Source organism: Chrysochloris asiatica, unplaced genomic scaffold (assembly GCF_000296735.1).
Source record: "Chrysochloris asiatica unplaced genomic scaffold, ChrAsi1.0 scaffold00010, whole genome shotgun sequence".
In the NCBI taxonomy this organism is placed as follows: Eukaryota; Metazoa; Chordata; class Mammalia; order Afrosoricida; family Chrysochloridae; genus Chrysochloris; species Chrysochloris asiatica.
Window position 1 is genome coordinate 7,639,140 of NW_006408528.1, and position 18,262 is coordinate 7,657,401.

General features: G+C 42.9%; 1 protein-coding gene across 4 annotated transcripts in view; it reads left to right on the plus strand.

The window, feature by feature from the left end:
* The first annotated feature begins 455 nt into the window (after positions 1-455).
* The window catches only part of ICA1 (islet cell autoantigen 1, 69kDa), a 203,924-nt gene continuing 186,117 nt past the window's right edge, over positions 456-18,262 (plus strand). For 2 of the 4 annotated variants that reach the window (XM_006834254.1, XM_006834252.1), the window contains exon 1: positions 456-633. The gene's annotated coding sequence lies outside the window, so the exon portion shown is untranslated. Of the gene's footprint in view, positions 634-796; positions 977-1,023; positions 1,072-18,262 lie in introns of those variants that run through there. The other 2 variants (XM_006834251.1, XM_006834253.1) reach the window with 2 other exon arrangements.

Genomic DNA, 18,262 nt, shown 5'->3' on the forward strand with positions numbered 1-18,262 from the left:
CTCTTTGTAGAGTTTCTGAGAAGCGGCTGGTGGGCCTTAAGGTATGTTGTGTTGTTGTGAAGTGCTGTCGAGTCGGTTCCGACCCATAGAGACCCTGTATAGGGTTTCCGAGGAGCAGCTGGTGAGCTTGAACCACCGATCTTGCGGTTCAAAGGACTTTGCAGTCTGGCGCATTAACCCACAGCGCCCGCCTCACTTATCTTTGTTGGGAGTCCTGGTGTGGCGCTGTAGGTCGGAACCGACTCTACGGAGCTGCTCCTCAGAAACCCTATACAGGGTCGCTATGGGTCGGAACCGACTCCACGGCAATTAACAACAACAACAATTTTTCTTAGTATTGAAGACATGAAATCTCTTGTGTCTTAAAGCCACAGAATTCTAACCTGGAAGCCCTAAGCACATACACACAGGGAACCCTGGGGCATTCGCTAGGCTCGCACCTGTCGGCCAGGTCTTTGTGACGCAAATGCTATGGACACGTGGAACACCTGCAGGAGAGCAGGGGCGGGGTCAGTCTGGGCTGTAGAGCCTAGCGGGGAATACGCTAGGAGATGGGGGTCAAAGAAAGACCCCAGGGAGTAGAGAGAGGGAGACTCACTCCCCCCACCCCTGTCCCTCCCAGCCCCAAAGAAGGTGAGGCCATCACTCCCTCCCACGTTTCTGGGGATCTGCAGGGAGAGGGCGCCCCGTCCAGCGTTTTGGGAAGGGGCTAGGAGGCGGCGGCAGCTCCCAGGCTTGGACTGTTTGCAGAGAGGTAGCGAGGAAAGGCGCCGGCTCTCCTCCGGCTGCCAAGCCTGCTGGGGCGCACACAGGCTCCGCCAGCTGTTATTCCGACTGGCAGCGACCGCCGCAGGAAGGGCTGGCTCCACAGCTCCCTCCGCCCCTTTCCCTCTCCTTCTGACGCTGACGTCGGACGAGGGACCTGGAGGGACGTTTCGACCGCCGCCGGGAGGCTCTTGGGGGCCTGGGCTCCGAGGTACCTGCCCTCCGGGGCCGGGGCGGGGGCGCGCCGGGAGGGCTGTAAGAAGCAGCGGGAGGCGCCCCCGGCAATCAAGGCGGTCGGGGGCGCCAGCCCAGGGCTTCCTTCTCTGCCCTCCGCGGGTTGTGGGTGACCGGAGGGCCGACGCCTCCCGCTCCCGTAGGGGAACCGCAGCAGCCCCTTCCACTCCCCAGCCTCCTTCCTCTGGCCTGGGAAGCCTGAGGATGCGCACTCCATGAGAGCGTGCGTCAGCTCCCCCGGAGCGGAGGGAAAGGGTCCTGCACCGACCCCATATTTGGCCCCCGCACAGGGAGCGCCCCCATACACGCCACTGCACCCCACCCAATCGGTGCCTCGTCTTCCCGATTTCTCCGGGCCAAGCCTCTGATGTCCCCGGGGACTTGCATCCAGGGCTGACTTATTGACAAGTTCACCTGCCGCGGCGCCTGACGTTTGCTTTTCCTCTTCGCCCTAATACCCGCCTTTGACGAGGGCGACTGGGAACAGATGGGCCAAGAGGCCTGCGCTTGGTTCCCCGAGGACGAAGTGCCCAGTAGCCTCGGATCCCGCAGAGGCAAAAGCCCCTAAACAGGTCAGGTCCCTACAAACCTTGGCGCTCCCGTTTCCTTTGGGTGCTGCAGACTCCGCCTTTCCTGCCCAGGGTTATTGCAGCTCTTGCTTCCTCCAGAAACGAACGTATCCTGTTATTGTTTCTGCTTTTGCCCGAAGCCGTCCCCCATTTACCTTTCCCACTCTCTTGTAATAGTGACCCAAAGCCCCTCAACTTCTCTTTGGGGGTCTTAAAAGTACAAGCGCCCCTAAGCAACCAAAAGGCATTAACTGCCTGGTAGAGAAGAGTTGTAGTTCAGATAATCCGGTTCTCTTCTAGATTTTTTAATTGGGAGAAATAAGAATATTCTCCATTAACCTGAGTGGGAACCTTAGTACCTGAAATATGGTCATTTTATAAACATTACCAAGGCCCAGAATCTGTCACCGATTGGTTTGGGAATGACATTGAATGTAAGAAGGAAAGCACATAAGGCCGTGGCCATTAAAGCTCTGTAAATTATGACTCATAGCAAATATGTCTACATCCAAACCTTTAGGTAAAGTCTCTCCACAAAAACAATTGGTCTTGGGGAATGAGGTCGGAAATACTGATTAATTTAAAATCATTGCTCCAGGCATGTACCTTCTATTTAAAACACACACACGTTTTTTAAATGCTTGCAAATGGTTTTCAAACCAAAGATTTTCTTTATAGGCTTCAGTTTTTATTTTTGAAATAATGTGTTACATAGAGAATATCAGAGGTGCAAAATCAATTAATGATCCTTGTGCTTAGCTGTTACTCAGTCTGTTCTGTCTCAGGGTGACCACACATGTGCACAACAGAGTTGTTCCGTAGGGTTTTGAAGGTTGTGAGTTCTCAGAAGCAGATTTCCATGACTGTCTTCTGAAGTACTTCTGGTTGGGTTCAACTGCCAAGCTTTTGGGTAATAGGCAAACACTTAACTAACTGCGACACATGGTGTGACATTGCGGGTAATGCGCTGGACTGCAATGTCGGTTTGAACTGCAAAGTCTACGGTTCAAGCTCACCAGTTGCTCCATGAAACCCTATGGAGGGGTCACTTCGAGTCCGAAGTGATTTGACAGCACTTAACAACAAGGACTCCTTTTCACCTATGATAGGGCAAATATGTATGCTTCTGTGTGTAATCGAGTTGACTCTGACTCATTCGTTTCAGAGGAGCGGCTGGTGAGCTTAACCGCCGACCTTACGGTCTAGCACAACTGTAGGATAAAGCACTTGTCCGCAAGGTAGATTTGAACCACAAGGTCGGCAGTTCAAAGTCACCAGCGGCTCCTTGGAAACCCTATACAGGGTCAATATGAGTATGAGCCGACTCAACGGCACTTAACAACAACGTGTTAAGAACAGCAAGAATGCTCCTTAGAAGCCAGAATGGCCAGACTTGGTCTCTGATATTTTGGACATATCAGGAGGAACCAGCCCCTGGAGAAGGACATCATACTTGGTAAAGTGAAGAGTCAGCAAAAAAGATGAAGACCCCCAATGAGATGGATTGACACCGTGACAGCATGGGCTCAAACGTAGCAAAGATTGTGAGATTGTTGTAAGACCAGACAATGTTTTGTTCTGCTGTGCATAAGGTCTCTTTACTAACTCAACAGCACCTAACAACAACACATATATGTGTGTGTGTGTGTGTGTGTATATATAACTAAATATCTACATCTATCCATATATATGTGTTGCTGTTAAGTACCATCAAGTCAGTTCTGTCATAGCAACCCTGTATAGGGTTTCTGAGGAGCGGCTGGTGAGTTTGAAACATTGCCCATGTTGTTCACAATCCAGTGCTGATCCTACAAGGCCACACCAGAAGTCCAGAGGGCGGTGTAACTATTGTAAAATGATGTTGTTGTTGTTGTTAAGTGCCGTTGAGTCAGTTCTGACCCATAGCGACCCTGTACAGGGTTTCCGAGGGTGTAAATCTTTACAGGAGTAGAAAGCCTCATCTTTCTCCCGCGGAGCGGCTGGTAGTTTCTAGCAGCTGACCTTAAGGTTCACAGCTCGATTAGTAACCACTACGATCCTAGAGTAAATTTCCTTGGCTGTGAACTTTAAAGTTAGAGGAGGCTGATGCAGGATTGTGTGAAAAGGGTCAGAAAGGAATTTTCCTTTGTATTGGTTGAGCCTGCCCGCTATGAGCTTGTGGGTTGGTGGCCATATTGATAAGGAACATCCTTTTTATTCCATCTGCATTCTTAGATTTATGGGAGACATGGACAAGGCTGTTAGCTGCGTGTTTGTGTCCATGAGGCAACATAGATCACAAACTGATTAGTAACCTTCTTTCCCAGCTCCTCTCTCATCCTCAGTCTGTCTCAGTGTAACATTCAAATCAAAGACAGCAAACCCACTGCCATCAAGTTAATGTCAACTCCAACTGACCCTATGTAGGGTTTCTGAGATTATACATCTTTATGGCAGTAAACAGCCTTATTTCTCCCACAGAGCAGCTGGTGGATTTGAGCCACCCATCTTGTGGTTAGCAGTAACCAGGACTCCAAGACTGATGGTGGTAATGGTGTTCCACCAAGTCAGGTCCCATTCAATGACTCTTTATAGGGTTTCAGAGGTTGTAAATCTTTAGGGGAGCAGAAAGCTGTATCTTTCTCTCATGGAGCAACTGGTAGATTTGAACTACTGACCTTGTGATTCACAGCCCAACTCTAAACCCACTACATTACCAGGGCTCCATTAAAGAATGAAAGAGGGGAAATATATATATATATATATTCTTGGTCCCCAAGTTGTTATGTCCTGTACACAAATGTATCTAGCATCATGGAGAAGTACATAGATCACACAGGCTTTGGATCCTGATGGACCAGGATTGGAACCCTAGCTCCAAAACATAACTATGAGCAAGTTACTTAAGCACCTAAAATCATCATTTCCCTAGCCATGTTGTGGTTGGGTGTTATCGAGTCAATTCTGACTCATCTGAAGCCATGTGACACAGTAGAATTGCCCCGTAGGGTTTTCTTGGCTGTAATCATTACAGGAAAAGATCACTGGATCTTTCTCCTACAATGGGTTGGAACCACCAACCTTTTGATTAGCAGACAAGTACTTATGAATATCCACCTATGGGGTTATGGTGAGAATTAGAGGTAATATGTGTTAATGCTTGACACAGTGACTAGAACTCATAGTAGCTGCAATTTTCTTTCATGTGCTAAATGTTTGTGCTGTTTGTATCTTAAAAAGATGCCACTGTGTCACCTGTGATAGGCTGCCTGTTCCAATTTGGCCTTTTGAGTAATTGATGTGACTTTATACCAATATTGAGAGCAGACTTTATTGAAAATACTAACTTTGGTTGGGGGATGTAGTCTGTAGTCCAGGAACAAAGCATAGCTAATTTGTTCTAGTGGGGAATTTGGTCAGTGGGCCAGTGGCACCAACTTTACCTGGAAGCTTGTTCCAAATGCAGAATCACAGCCCTAGTCCCTCTGTTGTTGTTTTTAAGTGCTGGCAAGTCAGTTCCAACTCACAGCCACCCTGATTAGGCTTTCCAAGAGCAGGTGGTGAGTTTGAAATGCTGAACTTGCAGTTCAAACCGACCTTGTGGTCCATTGCTTATCCTACAGTGCCACCCCAGGACTCCCTTTAGACCTACTGATTTTGAATGTACATTTTAACAACATCCCCAGGTTATTCCAGTATACATTAAAGTTTGAAAATTGTTGCTCTAAGCACTGGACTGCTAATTACAAGGTTGGCAGCTCAAACCTACCAGTTATTCCTGGGAAACCCTATTTAAGGTTGTAATGAGTTGAAACCTTAACAACAACAGCTTGGCATTAAATTTAAACATTGATAGTTTCAAGCTTTAGTGTCCATAAGAATCACTTGACGGCTTATAAATGTGGATCCCTGGTCTAGCTCCCCCATCTGCTGTTAATCAACACCTCAGGTAGCTCAGATGTCCAAGGTTCTCCTACCACTCTGAGAAACACTGCCCCCAACTTTTATCCACACTGGTTGCCTGGCTGTGTGCTGTGGAGTTGCTTCTGACTCATAATGACCTGTGTAGCGTTCCCAAGGCTGGAAATCTTTATGGGAGCAGAAAGCCTGCTCTTTCTCTCAAGGAACCCCTAGTAGATTCCAGCTGTCCCCCTTGTGGTTAGCAGCCCAACTAATACCCCTGCCATCAGGGTTCCTTTTTTATCCACACAGTGGTTTAAATTGGGCCTTTGCCCTCTGGTTTGACAAAACACTTTAGCAAACATGAGCTTATCTGATATTCAACCCCATTTGAAGTAAATCGTTATTGTAATCCCCATCAATCTAATAGGAAAATTAAGATTTCAGGCACAATTTACCCTGAATAATACATATGGTAGAACCGGTTTAGAACCTCTATAAATACTACACCATCTAAATTATTACCTTTTTTTTTTTCCTATGTGTAAATGATTTTCATAAATACTAATGAATGGGCCAGGACAGGAATGACTATCATAATAGAGTATTTTGTACATGTTTTTAAAACGAAGCTTGCCTCCTATGTGACTATGGGTCAGTTGCTTTGGGTAACTGCCTTAAACTTGTTTTTAGAGCCATAAAACAGGGGTGTGTGGGGTCATCAGTGCTGTGTGCAGAAGATACAGCTCGGTGTCTGACATGTGGTAGATCCTCCATTAAAGAGAGCTACTTGATTCCTATTTCAATGAATCCAGTTGCCATGGAATTGATTCCAGCTCATGGTGACTTCATGTGTGTTGGAGCAGAACTCCTGTGGTGCATGAGTTCCCTTATAGGCCTTTTACCTTCTTGAGAAGATCCCACTTCGCCCCAAACCCTGAGTAATTAGGTTTTCTACTTCAGCTGGTATGTTACTTTTGTCCAGGTTGATTGACATTTCCTGAGTAAGCTGTCAACTCCACAGAGGGTTTTTTTTAGGCAGAAGTAGGAAGAGAACGATCAGGAAGAAGCAGAAAAAAGAATAGAGAGAAAGAAGCAAAGTGAGAGAGGAGGCAAGGAACCTCCTTAAAGAGCTGTAACGTGGGTCAATGGCTATACCACTGAAGACAATGACATAGTGAGAGGCCCAGATGTGGCTTAGTGGCAGTCAGTGGTAATGGATGGCAGAGCCCAGAGCAGCCTGCCCTGAGAGGGACTATGAAGAGCCTGCCCTCAAGGCACTGAAAGGAGCTGAGAGAGCTGTCCTGCACTGAACAAGGGAGACTTGACCTATAAACTTCTGATTCTGATATGCATCCTGTTGAATCTGATCCAGAGTTAGACCCTGTTACTTTCTTACTAAATCACTTAACTATAACTATGGTATGTGGTTCTGTGTTGTCATTACAATAGATCATCATACCCAGAAATGAAGTAGAGTGTCACAAATGACAGTCAGCTGGTGTCAGAATTGGTGAAAAGTTTGGGGAGGGGAGCTCTGTCAGACCTTCACTGCCTAGGGATCAGCCGTACTAGACAGGTTCTGACACTCCTAGTACAAGCATCTTGCAGCTGTGTTCATAGGGCTTTCAGTGTTGGATATTTCTGAAGAAGATTACCAGGTCTACTTCTAGATAAACTTGAACCTCTAACTTTATAGTTAGTGGTTGAGTGCATTAGCCATTTATACCTCCCAGTACTCTGAACCTAATGAGAGAGAATGAATTCAAGCCAGGCTAGAGGAGAGGGCTGTATTGCTCATGATGAGACTCCCCAGTCTTTCCTGCAGAGCCAGATGCAATCAAACATTTGTTGAGTATGAGTGTGGGAAATTCTGAGACTCAATTATGACTTTGCCTTCAAGAAACCAGCAACCTAGGAAGGGAGATAAACTAGTCCACTGATAATTATATTTCAACAAAATAAGGGGTGTGGAAGCACTGGAAGGTAATTGAAGCCAAAGGCAGTGGTACCCAAACTGGAGAGAGGGAGGATAGTCTGAAAAGTTTTATGAAAGAGATGACTCTTGAGTTGAGTTTTAAAGGACCATTAGGTGAAAAGGGGCTGGGAGTGGGGAAAGCATGCCCAACAAAAGTACCACATACGCAAGGCTCCAGAGGCAAGGGAGAAAATATTGGCAATCATCCTCATATGTGGAACCTGATGTGCATTTGTGGGACCCTCAAGAGAGGGTGAGTGAGGCCATCTGTAATTAGCTCATAGTTGTTTATATGTGGAATGGCCAGAAAGGTACCCCTTAAGCCTAGATACGCTAAAGAGAATAAAGCACTGAACTAGAGAGAATGCCAGGACAATAGGTATAAACTGGGACTGTCATATAGGCAAGGCTTCATGATCACCATGCATGTGCCATGGGAAGGGCTTTGAATTAGAATGGACAGATATAGGGATTAATTGCCTCTAAAGGCCTAGAGATAGAGGCAACATCCTGTATCTGTCCATTCTGGCTTTTGAGATAGAAAGGACACGATGTGTTTAATAGCTTTTTTAGGAGGTAGAATAAATAGAACTTGGAGATTGGCTACAAAAGATGAGAGATAGATCTGTTTCCAAGTTGGGCCACTGAGTGGCTGTAGTGCTGTTAATCAGTGTAGAGACCACAGAAAGAAGACTGCTCTGAGGATGGAGATGGAGAGAGAGAGGTTTCCTTTTTGATGTGTTGAACCTGAAGTGCCTGTGAGGCATCCCAGTGAAGATTACAGTAGGGAGATGGAAATGTGGATCTGCTACTCTGGAGAGGAACTTAATTTTGGAAGTCCTTGGCACAGCACTGGTGGCTGATGCCACAGGAGTGGATTCAGTCACTGAGAAAACAAGGCAAGTGTATTAGAGTACAGTCAACATTGGAGTCATAGGGATCACTAATGTTTGAGATTGGGCAGAGGAATGTTGTTTTTGTTAAATGCCATCCAGTCGGTTCCAATTCATGGTGACCCTGTATAGGAGCTAATAAGGAAAATTGAAAAAAGTATCTGAAGTGTACAGAGTGTTTTCCACAATGAAGGAATGCAAGCATTTCTAGAAGGGACTAGGGAGGAAATTGTCAAAAGCTGTGTGAGCTAGGACTTGAGATGGACACATAAGGAAAAACTTCCTCTGGTTTGGTGGGAAAAGGAGCCTTACTGCAAGGGTTTCAAACAGCTCTCAACTCTGACTCATAAAAGTAGGAGGAAACAAAAGTTTACAAGTCAGTTCCAAATTACAGAGACTTCATGTGTTACCTACAGAGTAATGTTTTCATGCCTGTGACCTTTTAGAAGCAAATCTCCAGACCTTTCTTCCAAGGTGTCTCTGGATGAGTTTGAACTACCATCCTTTTGGTTAGTAGTGGAGTGCTTAACAAGTTGTACCACCCAGACACTTGACTGGTAACTAGAGAGGTAAAGAGGTGGGTTAGGAAAGCAAATAAAGGAGGTGAATTAGCATTAAAGAGAAGGGATAACAGATAGATTGAGATGGGTGAGGAGTGCCTTCCAACCTCACTCTTGTTAAAAAAAAATGGAGAAACACATACCATGCTGGCAAAGTAGCGGGCCAATGAAAATGAGGGAAACTCTCAATGCCATGGATTGACACAGTAACCACAGAAAATGGACCAATGATTGTGAAGATAGTAGAAGACTGGACATGTTTCATTCTGTTTTATGTAAGATCACCATGAGAAAGCATCTACTCTACTGCAGCTCACAAGGTGGGGATGACAAGGAGCAGAGATTAGAGTTGTAAACCTATTCCTTCCAAAGCCAAGGAAGAGAATGTCAGTGGTTACAATCATAGTGCTGAATTGTTCCATACAAATGAACAGTGATGCACAGGATGTGGATGCTAAGAAGAAAGTACCCAGGGCAATGCTAAAGCCGTGGTTTCCCACAGAATGTGAAGAGGAAAGACTGCACCACCTTCCGAGGGGATTTTCTTCCAACCACTGGTTTCAAGGCCCTTGACACTCTCTTCCCTTCTGCTCCCTGAAAGCCGGTGCTAGTTTCTTGGCGTTGCTATGGGCAACCTTGGCATCATTGTGAAGTATGTAAAGTTTGTATTGGGTGCCAAATGTTCCCCCATTCACTTCCTGCTGCTTCTGTCACTACAGTGCTGACTTGGAGCCCAGTGCCTTCATGCAACTTCCTGGTTAATCCACCTGGACTTTCTCAACCAGGTGTATGCTGTGTGGCCATTTTTCCTGTTCCCCATCAAAAGCAGCAAGTCATGTGCTTTACTAGTACAGGGCTTTGCTCCTATTTAATTCCATAAATTTATTCCTTGGGGAAGCAGGAAAAATCTGGAAAAGGAATATTTTGTAAGATGATGGCTCCGTTAGTTGGAATGGGAATGAGAATATAGAGTTTCCTCCCTCTGTCTGCTTCTCTTTGCTGCTGACTTTTATTTCTCTCCTTTTTTATATGTTCCCTAACCTGCCTGGACTTCATACATTCCTTAACTCAAAGCATGGTTTAACTGCTACAACTTAATTAAGAAAAATTCTCAAACATGGTCCATTTCTCGAGAAAGGAACAGTGGCATTGTTTACAGGCGTCTGTGCACAGTATAGCTGTTTTATGACCCACATGTAGGTATCTGTGTATTTCAGTAATTTGCAATTTTACTGAAGCAAGGCTCACACTGTGCTTTGGGAAAATGTCTTTGGTTCTGTCTCTCAGTTCCACTGATGAAAGGAGGTTGGACAAAATGATCTATATATTATCTCCTAGCTTTCAGATAGATCCTCTGAAGGCCTAAGAAATTATTGATCATCTCTTTAAATTATGCATGTCAACATCCTTAAAGAAAGGGAACCTTAAATATATTAGTGCCTACTATTCTGATTGCTGGGATCCTGGTGTGGCACTGTAGGATAAGCACTGGACTGCTAACTGCAAGGTTGGTTAACCTACCAGCTGCTCCCCGGAAACCCTATATAGAGTTGCTGCAAGTCAGAACCACCGTGCTAGCAATTACTCAGGTTTGTTTTTTAGTATTTTCAAATATTAATGTTGGAGATGACAACATTTTAGAGAATACTTGGCTATCTTTTTAGTCTATTAGTTGTTGTTAAGTGCCATCGAGTCGGTTTTAACTCATAATGGCTCTATATGGGGTTTCTGAGACTGTAAATCTTTTTAGGAACATCAGGCCTCATCTTTCTCCTGTGGAGTGACTGGTGTGAGCTCAAACCACCAACCTTTTGGTTCACAGTCCAGCGCTTATCTACAGAGCCACTGTACCCCCAGTTTCTTAGAAGATAAGATATTATGTTGATACAGTCCTCTAAGAAACAGCTCTGGAGTAGTTCATGATAGTGCAATTGCACAACAGGATATGAATTTGCTGGTTAGAATTTCGATCTCAGAATTTGTCCCTGTAAACTTGACATTTAACTGAATCTTGGATGAGTCTCCTCCACTTTTAGAAACTTAATTTCCTCATCTTCCAAGCTTCCCCTCACTTACTGTTTCTGAAAGTAAGTGCAATTACTTTCATAGTTTTGGATTGAGGGCATAGCAACTAGCTTAGTCCATTTTGTTGTTGTTGTTAAGTGCCATCGAGTCGGTTCTGACCCATAACGACCCTGTATAGGGTTTTCAAGGAGCAGCTGGTGAGCTTGAACTGGCAGTCATGTGGTATGAACTGACTTTGCAGTCCAGAGCATTAACCTACAGTGCCACACCAGGACTCCTAGTTCATTTTATAGAGGAACAAAGTGAGGCCAGATAGATGAAGTGACTTGATGGAGACACTGAATTGCAGCACCTCATGGATTTTCCCTTTTTTATTTTATTTTGAGCAGCATGTTGGGAGATAAGTTATGTTGACATTAAAAATATTTACCTTAGGAATGTAATTTTGTTAGTTTTAGGAAGTCATTAAGTTTAGTTAATCTCTGTATATAATACTTGATTTGTTTTGAAATGTGAATGAAATGGACATTCTAAAATATCTTTACACTTCATTTCATTAATAGAAAATGCAAATTCTACCAGTGGCTTGCAGCTATAGGGTTTAAATAAAAACCCACCCATCTTTTTGCTTCTTTGAATTCTGTTTTTCTTTGCTGACTAAAAAAATTGAAGCAAGACCGTGTTTCACCTTTCCTTGTCAGTTTATAAAATGCTCACAGTCGTTTGCTGGTGTTGACACGACAGTCAACTCCTTGCGGAATCCATTTACTGTCCAAATGCTCAAATAATCGTGCCTTTTTCAAAATCTAAAAGTAAAAGTCATGTGATATCTGAGAGATTGGAAATATACCCATTAAAAACTAGCCAAAGTCTAATTACTTTAATTAATGTTTAGCTTTTGAAAGGATGGAAGCCTAATTCAACTTTTCACCCTCCATAGGAATCTCCATTCCTCAACTATGTAAAAACATGGCTTGATTAACCAAGATTTCAAAAATAATAAATAGTTAATTATGCCTAGAGAAATTACTTCTGTGTGTGTGTGTGTGTGTGTGTGTGTGTGTGTTTTTTTCACTAATTCTACTGAAGCTACTTTAATATACTCAGAGGACACTTGGTTCACTTCACAGTAAATTACAAAAATCATTATTAACTTAAAATTAAGTGACTAGAGACAAAATTTTACGGGGGAAAATGAAAAAATACTTTGCACACAAGAAATTATGAACATTAAACTTTTTTTTTTTAACTCAGTACCTAGCACTTCTGACAAATTTGTATTTCTTTTGTTCATAGGCAAGTTGCTAAGAGCCCCCATGAACACCCCAGTTCTAATACAAATTGGCTTTGTAGCCTCAAGCCCATTACATGTTCCCATTTTAAAAGGAAGGGGCTTCATCTGATTGTTTTTCAACTCCCTTAAACTCTAAATTGTGTGACTTGTAAATTTCTAATGCCAGGGAAATAACCCCAATAAACTACATCACAACCTTACATCATATGAAAGGAAGTAGTGGGCCTGATAAACCAGGAAAAAGCATACATTTGCACTTCTCTAAAACATTATCTATAAAATTATTGCCTGAAGTGAATTTGCGTGAACAAAATAACAAAATGTTGAAAACTTGTAATATTTCCCCATGAAATTGATCTCTGAAAAAATGGGAAGATTTCATGAGAAAATTATATTTAATTTCTAATTGGACAATACTAATTTATTAGAAAATTATTAATAAATTACAAATCGGGCTGTGAACCGCAAGGTCAGCAGTTTGAAACTACCAGCGGTTCCACGGGAGAAAAGATGATGTGTTCTGCTCCCATAAAGATTTACAGCCTCGGAAACCCTGTACAGGGTCACTGTGAGTTGGAACCAACTCCACGGCGCTTAGCAACAACAATTGTCCAATTAGAAACTAAATACAAGGCACAAACTTCCAGCGTTTGTGATGAATGGTCTAAAGACTAGCTGCTTAGCTAGCAAAGGCAGAGCATAGAAGTTGCTCACTAAATGTGAAATAGACTGTATGGAACATCATCCCAATGGCATTAATCCAGTGCCCTCAAAGTCTAGTGTCTCTGCCTCCCCAGACATATCTCCTGTTTCTTTAAGTTGCAGTGATCACAGCTGCTTATGGTTGGGTACACATGCTCCCACATACACCATGCAGTTCTTCTGTCAAAGCATTGTTCATTGCTTTACATCCATCTGGAATAACATCCCTTACACACACTCATAAGGACCTCTGTTAGCATAGTAGTTAAAAGTCAAGTTGCTAACCTCAAGATGAGCAGGTCGAAGCTACCTGCCATTCCATGAGTGAAAGATGAGGCTTTCTATACCCGTAAAGATTTACAGCCTCAGAAACCTATGCAGGATTGCTGAGTCAGAACCAACTCCATGGTGCACCACCACCACCACCACCACCACCACACACAGCTACTCTTTGGCTGACTAGCAACTACTGATTCTTAGAGTGTCACTGTAGGGATTTTTCAGGAATTCAACCCTGTGTCCCCTGCTCTGCGCTTCTCTAATCCTCCATGCCTTCTGAGGCACTCATCCCACAATGCCTGGCATCCTCTGAGTGCTGATTCTTCTTTTCAGTCATATGTAAGTAGCCACAAGTGTCTCTGGCATAGGCTGATGGGTAATTTTGATGAAGTTTAATTTTAAGGAATCGTTCTGCATTTCCTCAAATATAAAAAGCTATAGGTTGTAGGTTCCTACCATTATTTTAAGTTCCATTAAGGAGCTCTGGTAGCGTAGTAGTTACGAATCGGGCTGTGAACCTTAAGGTCAGTGGTTCAAAACTACCAGCCGCTCCACGGGAGAAAGATGAGGCTTTCTACTCCCGTAAAGATTTACACCCTCGGAAACCCTGTACAGGGTCGCTATGGGTCAGAACTGACTCGACGGCACTTAACAACAACAACAAAGGGAGAAACAAAAAAAAAAGGCACTCAAACTTTTGTCAAGCTGTGGATGTTAAGGTGTAAGATATATCCCAGTACTGGGAATGTTGAAAAGTGAACAGATTTGCATCCTACCTTCAGCAAAGATAGTGCTATGAAGCTGCTATTTCCTCTGTAATTTATCCAAAATTCTTTTTTTCCTGCTAAATAAAGAGGAAAATAACAAATTTGGCCATGGTTCACATCTGCGTTAGTCACCATATGCTCAGCACACATAAGAAAGAAAGCAATTCTGGACTCAGTTTCAGTTAGTATTCCAAATAATAAAAAAAATTTCAACAACCCACTTAATAAAAGAGAATATTTTACTGCTAAAGTAATTTAGTCATAATACTTTGCACAGAAAAACAACATTCATAAATATGATCCAAGAGGAAGGCAGTTGCCTGTTGAAATATTTAGGTGTGGTGCTGTGGGTTAATGCACCAGACTGCAAAGCCATTTGAACTGCAAGGTCAGCGGTTCAAGCTCACCAGCCACTCTTCGGAAACCCTATACAGGGTCGCTATGGGTCGGTATCAACTCAATGGCACTTAACAACAACAACAGTAGTAGTATAGAGTATGTCCTTGTGGTAAAATGACAACTGATCTTACTTTGAGTAAAGTTTGGTTCAAGAATTTTAGTTTTTTTGCATAATTCAAATGTAAGGTGCTATCAGCTAACGAAGCTCATAGCAAAGGGTTCCAGTGACAAAACAGATGCTTCAAAAGTTTGTGGGAAATGAGATTGAATGAAAACAGAAGTTTTTCATGAACTTTTGAAAGCCACCTTGTATTTCCAAGTAGGAGAATCCAGAATCCAGGTTTCAAGTAGTCAAGGCTACTTGGTAGCCATGTATGAAACTTAAGTTTAAACCAGGCTTGCTGTTCTGTGAACCTGAGGGTATTTGGAAGAAACTTGTGTTTCATATTGGCTCTCCAGTTTGTTGAAATTGGTCATTTAACTGACTATAGGAAGTAAAAACAAGAAGAACATTCTATCCCCCAACATAGGTGGATAAAGTTGAGGACTCAATGCAATAAGCATGTAAAGGAGAAAAAAGAAACAACCATTGCATGTACATACAAAAACCCAAGCCAGTTAATTCATGTAGAGTCGGTTTCAATTCATAGTGATCCTGTATAGGGTTTCTGAGGAGCAATTTGTGAGTTTGAACCAGCGACCTTGCGGTTAAAACCTCTGAGTCAAGTATTCTTATTCTCTTTTCTCCCAATGTTTGCCACAGGGCAAGGTAGTCTCTCTTGGTCAGATGGATTTTGATTTTAATGTCTGGTCTTGGATTATGTGGTAAACGTATTGCAACCTCATCAATGTTCAGCCTGGGAAAACTGAAGGGAACTAGGTGGGTGTGCATAGTGTCACCTATGAATTAAATGCCAATGTCAGCAGCTGTCTGAGCAGGGAGAGATTTTCTTCAACAGAGGTCCTGCCCTTCACCAACTCCTCTTCCTCGGGGGTGTTACAAGAAATTGGACACTTGCCTTTTATTGACCTATTAAATCTTCAATCCATACTTATTTGAGTTGTTTTTAAGTGCCATTGAACCATTGTTTCTGACTCATAGTGACCCTGTGTAGGCAGAACAGAAATTTTCAAAGATCAGCTCGAGAAGATAAAGCTAAATATTACAACAAAACATGCAAAGATCTGGACTCAGAAAACCAAAAAGGAAGAACATGCTCAGCATTTCTCAAGCTGGGGAAACTGAAGAAAAAATTCAAGCCTCAACTTTCGTTATTGAAAGATTCTCTGGTGAAATTATTTAATGATGCAGAAAGCATCAAAAGAAGTGGAAGGAATACACAGAGTCACTGTAACAAAAGGAATTGGTTGATGGTCAACTGTTTCAAAGAGGCGGAAGTCCAACGTGCATTGAAGGAATTGGCAAAAACAAGGCACCAGGAATTGATGGAATAAAAATGGAAATCTTTCAAGCAAGTAAGGTGGCACAGGAGGTAAGAAATTTGGAAGACAGCAATCTGGCCAACTGATTGGAAGAGATCCATATTTGTGTCCATTCCAAAGAGAGGTGACCCAATGGAATGTGGAAATCATCGGACAATCTCTTTGATATCCCATGCTAGTAAAGTTTTACTAAAGGTAATACAGAAATGGCTGCAAGCATACATTGACAGAGAACTTCCAGAGGTTCAAGCCAGATTCAAAAGAGGACGTGGAATGAGGGATAGCATTGCTGATGTCCAACGTATCTTGGCTGAAAGCAGATATGTTTCTGGTGAAAGATATTTACCTGTGCTTTATTGACTACACAAAGGCTTTCAATTGTGTGGATCATGACAAGCTATGGACAACATTGCAGAGTGTGAGTATTCCAGAACAATTAATTGTGCTCATGAGGAATTTGTACATGGACCAAGAGACAGTTGTTTGAACAGAACATGGGAAGGGAACACTGAATGGTTTAAAATTAAGAAAGGTGTGCGACAAGGTTGTATTCTTTCACCATACTTATTCAACCTATATGCTGAGCATATAATCCGAGAAGCTGGGTTATATGAAGAAAAACGTAGCATCAGGATTGGAGGAAGACTCATTAACAACTTGAGATATGCATATGGTACAATCTTGCTTGCTGAAAGTGAAGAGGACTTAAAACATTTACTGATGAAGATCAAAGAGCCCAACCTTTGGTATGGATTGCGTCTCATTATCAAGAAAACAAAAATCCTCACCACTGGATCAATAAACAACATTCTTATCAACAGAGAAACGATTGAAGTTGTCAAGGACTTCATTCTTCTTGGATCAGTCAAGAAATCAACGCATTGCATTAGGCAAATCAGCTTTACAAGACCTTTATAAAGTGTTGAAGAGCAAAGATGTCAGCTTGAGGATGAAGGTGTGCCTGACTCAAGTCATGGTATTTTCAATAACCTCATATGCATGCAAAAGCTGGACAGTGAATAAGGAAGACCATAGAAAAATTGATGCTTTTGAGTTATGGTGTTGGAGGAGAATATTGAAAGTGCCATGGGCTACCATGTGTTGGAAGAAGTTCAGCCAGAGTGCTCCTTGGAGGCCAGGATGGCAAACTTCATCTCTCATACTCTGGACATATTGGAGAAGGATATAAGGTGGAATGTCAGATAAAAAGATGAAGACCACCCAACGAGATGGCTTGGCATAGTGGCAGCATCAATGGGCTCAAGCGTGGCAACAATTGTGAGGTTGGCCCAGGATCGAGCAGTATTTTGTTTTGTTGGGCATAGGGTCACTATGAGTTGGTACCAACTCGATGGCACCTAACAACAACAACAACTGTGCCATTAAAACACTCAAAGGCATAGCCCTATTTATTCTGGACTTATTTCGCAGTGCCTTGTGTAAGAAGTAGGGCAATAGCTTTCTTTGCAGAATCATGAATGTAAGGGATGTTGTTGTTGTTGTTAAGTGCCATGAGTCGGGTCCTACCCATAGCAATCCTCTATAAGGGATAGAGCCCAAGAAGCATGTTAGCCCATGTTAGCATCCCAGAAGATTCTAATGCAAGTGCTCTGTAAACAATGCCTTTATCATAATCATTCGAAAACATACACCAGCATGTCATGTTGTTAAGTGCTGACGTGTTGATTCTGACCCATAGAGACCTTGGATAGGGTTTCCAAGTAGTGGCTGGTGAGCTTGAACTGCCGACCTTGTGGTTCAAAGCAACTTTGCAGTCCATCTTATTAACCCACAGTGCCACTCCAGGACTCTACATCAGCATACAGATTCATAATCTAAGTCTAGTTTGAAATCTAGGTAGAAGGAGCTGTTTGCTCAGTGATTGTTACCTATTACACTTACAAGAAACTCAAGTTGCAAGGTATTTTAATCCTGTGGTTCACGGGGAAATCTGAAATAGAATATAATGAGTTTGTTTCCTTTGCATAGCCTCTTTCAATATGAAATTTTGGTTTTGACCCAAATAAAGTTAAGTATTTTGCAGTGAAATTGTGTGGGTGCTGATAGGGTTGGAAGTTGGTGGCCTCTCTACAGTTGTACTGAGAGCCTGACAAAGCTTACTCATCATGAATGTCACTCTCAATGCTATCTGTCTGAATGTCTGGATGTCTTCCACTATTATCAATGACAAGATGTTACTCAAGCAAATTCCCTTTCTCCCCTCTCCTGATGCCTGGAATTTCAACACTTTAATTTTGTTCCTTTCAAGTATTTTTTAAAGTCTGGCAAAGTGCTGATCATTTTAGGGTACTGGATGGACCTTTTCTAAAGGACACGGAAGGCCATGTTCTGTGGAGCATCCAGAACCATTCAAGTTCTTACTACTCACTCTGACAACCAGTTGTTCTTGTCTGACCCAAGGGCATTCACCTAAGCAGTGAGCTGTCGACTCTCAACAGTATCTGGTGGACAAGG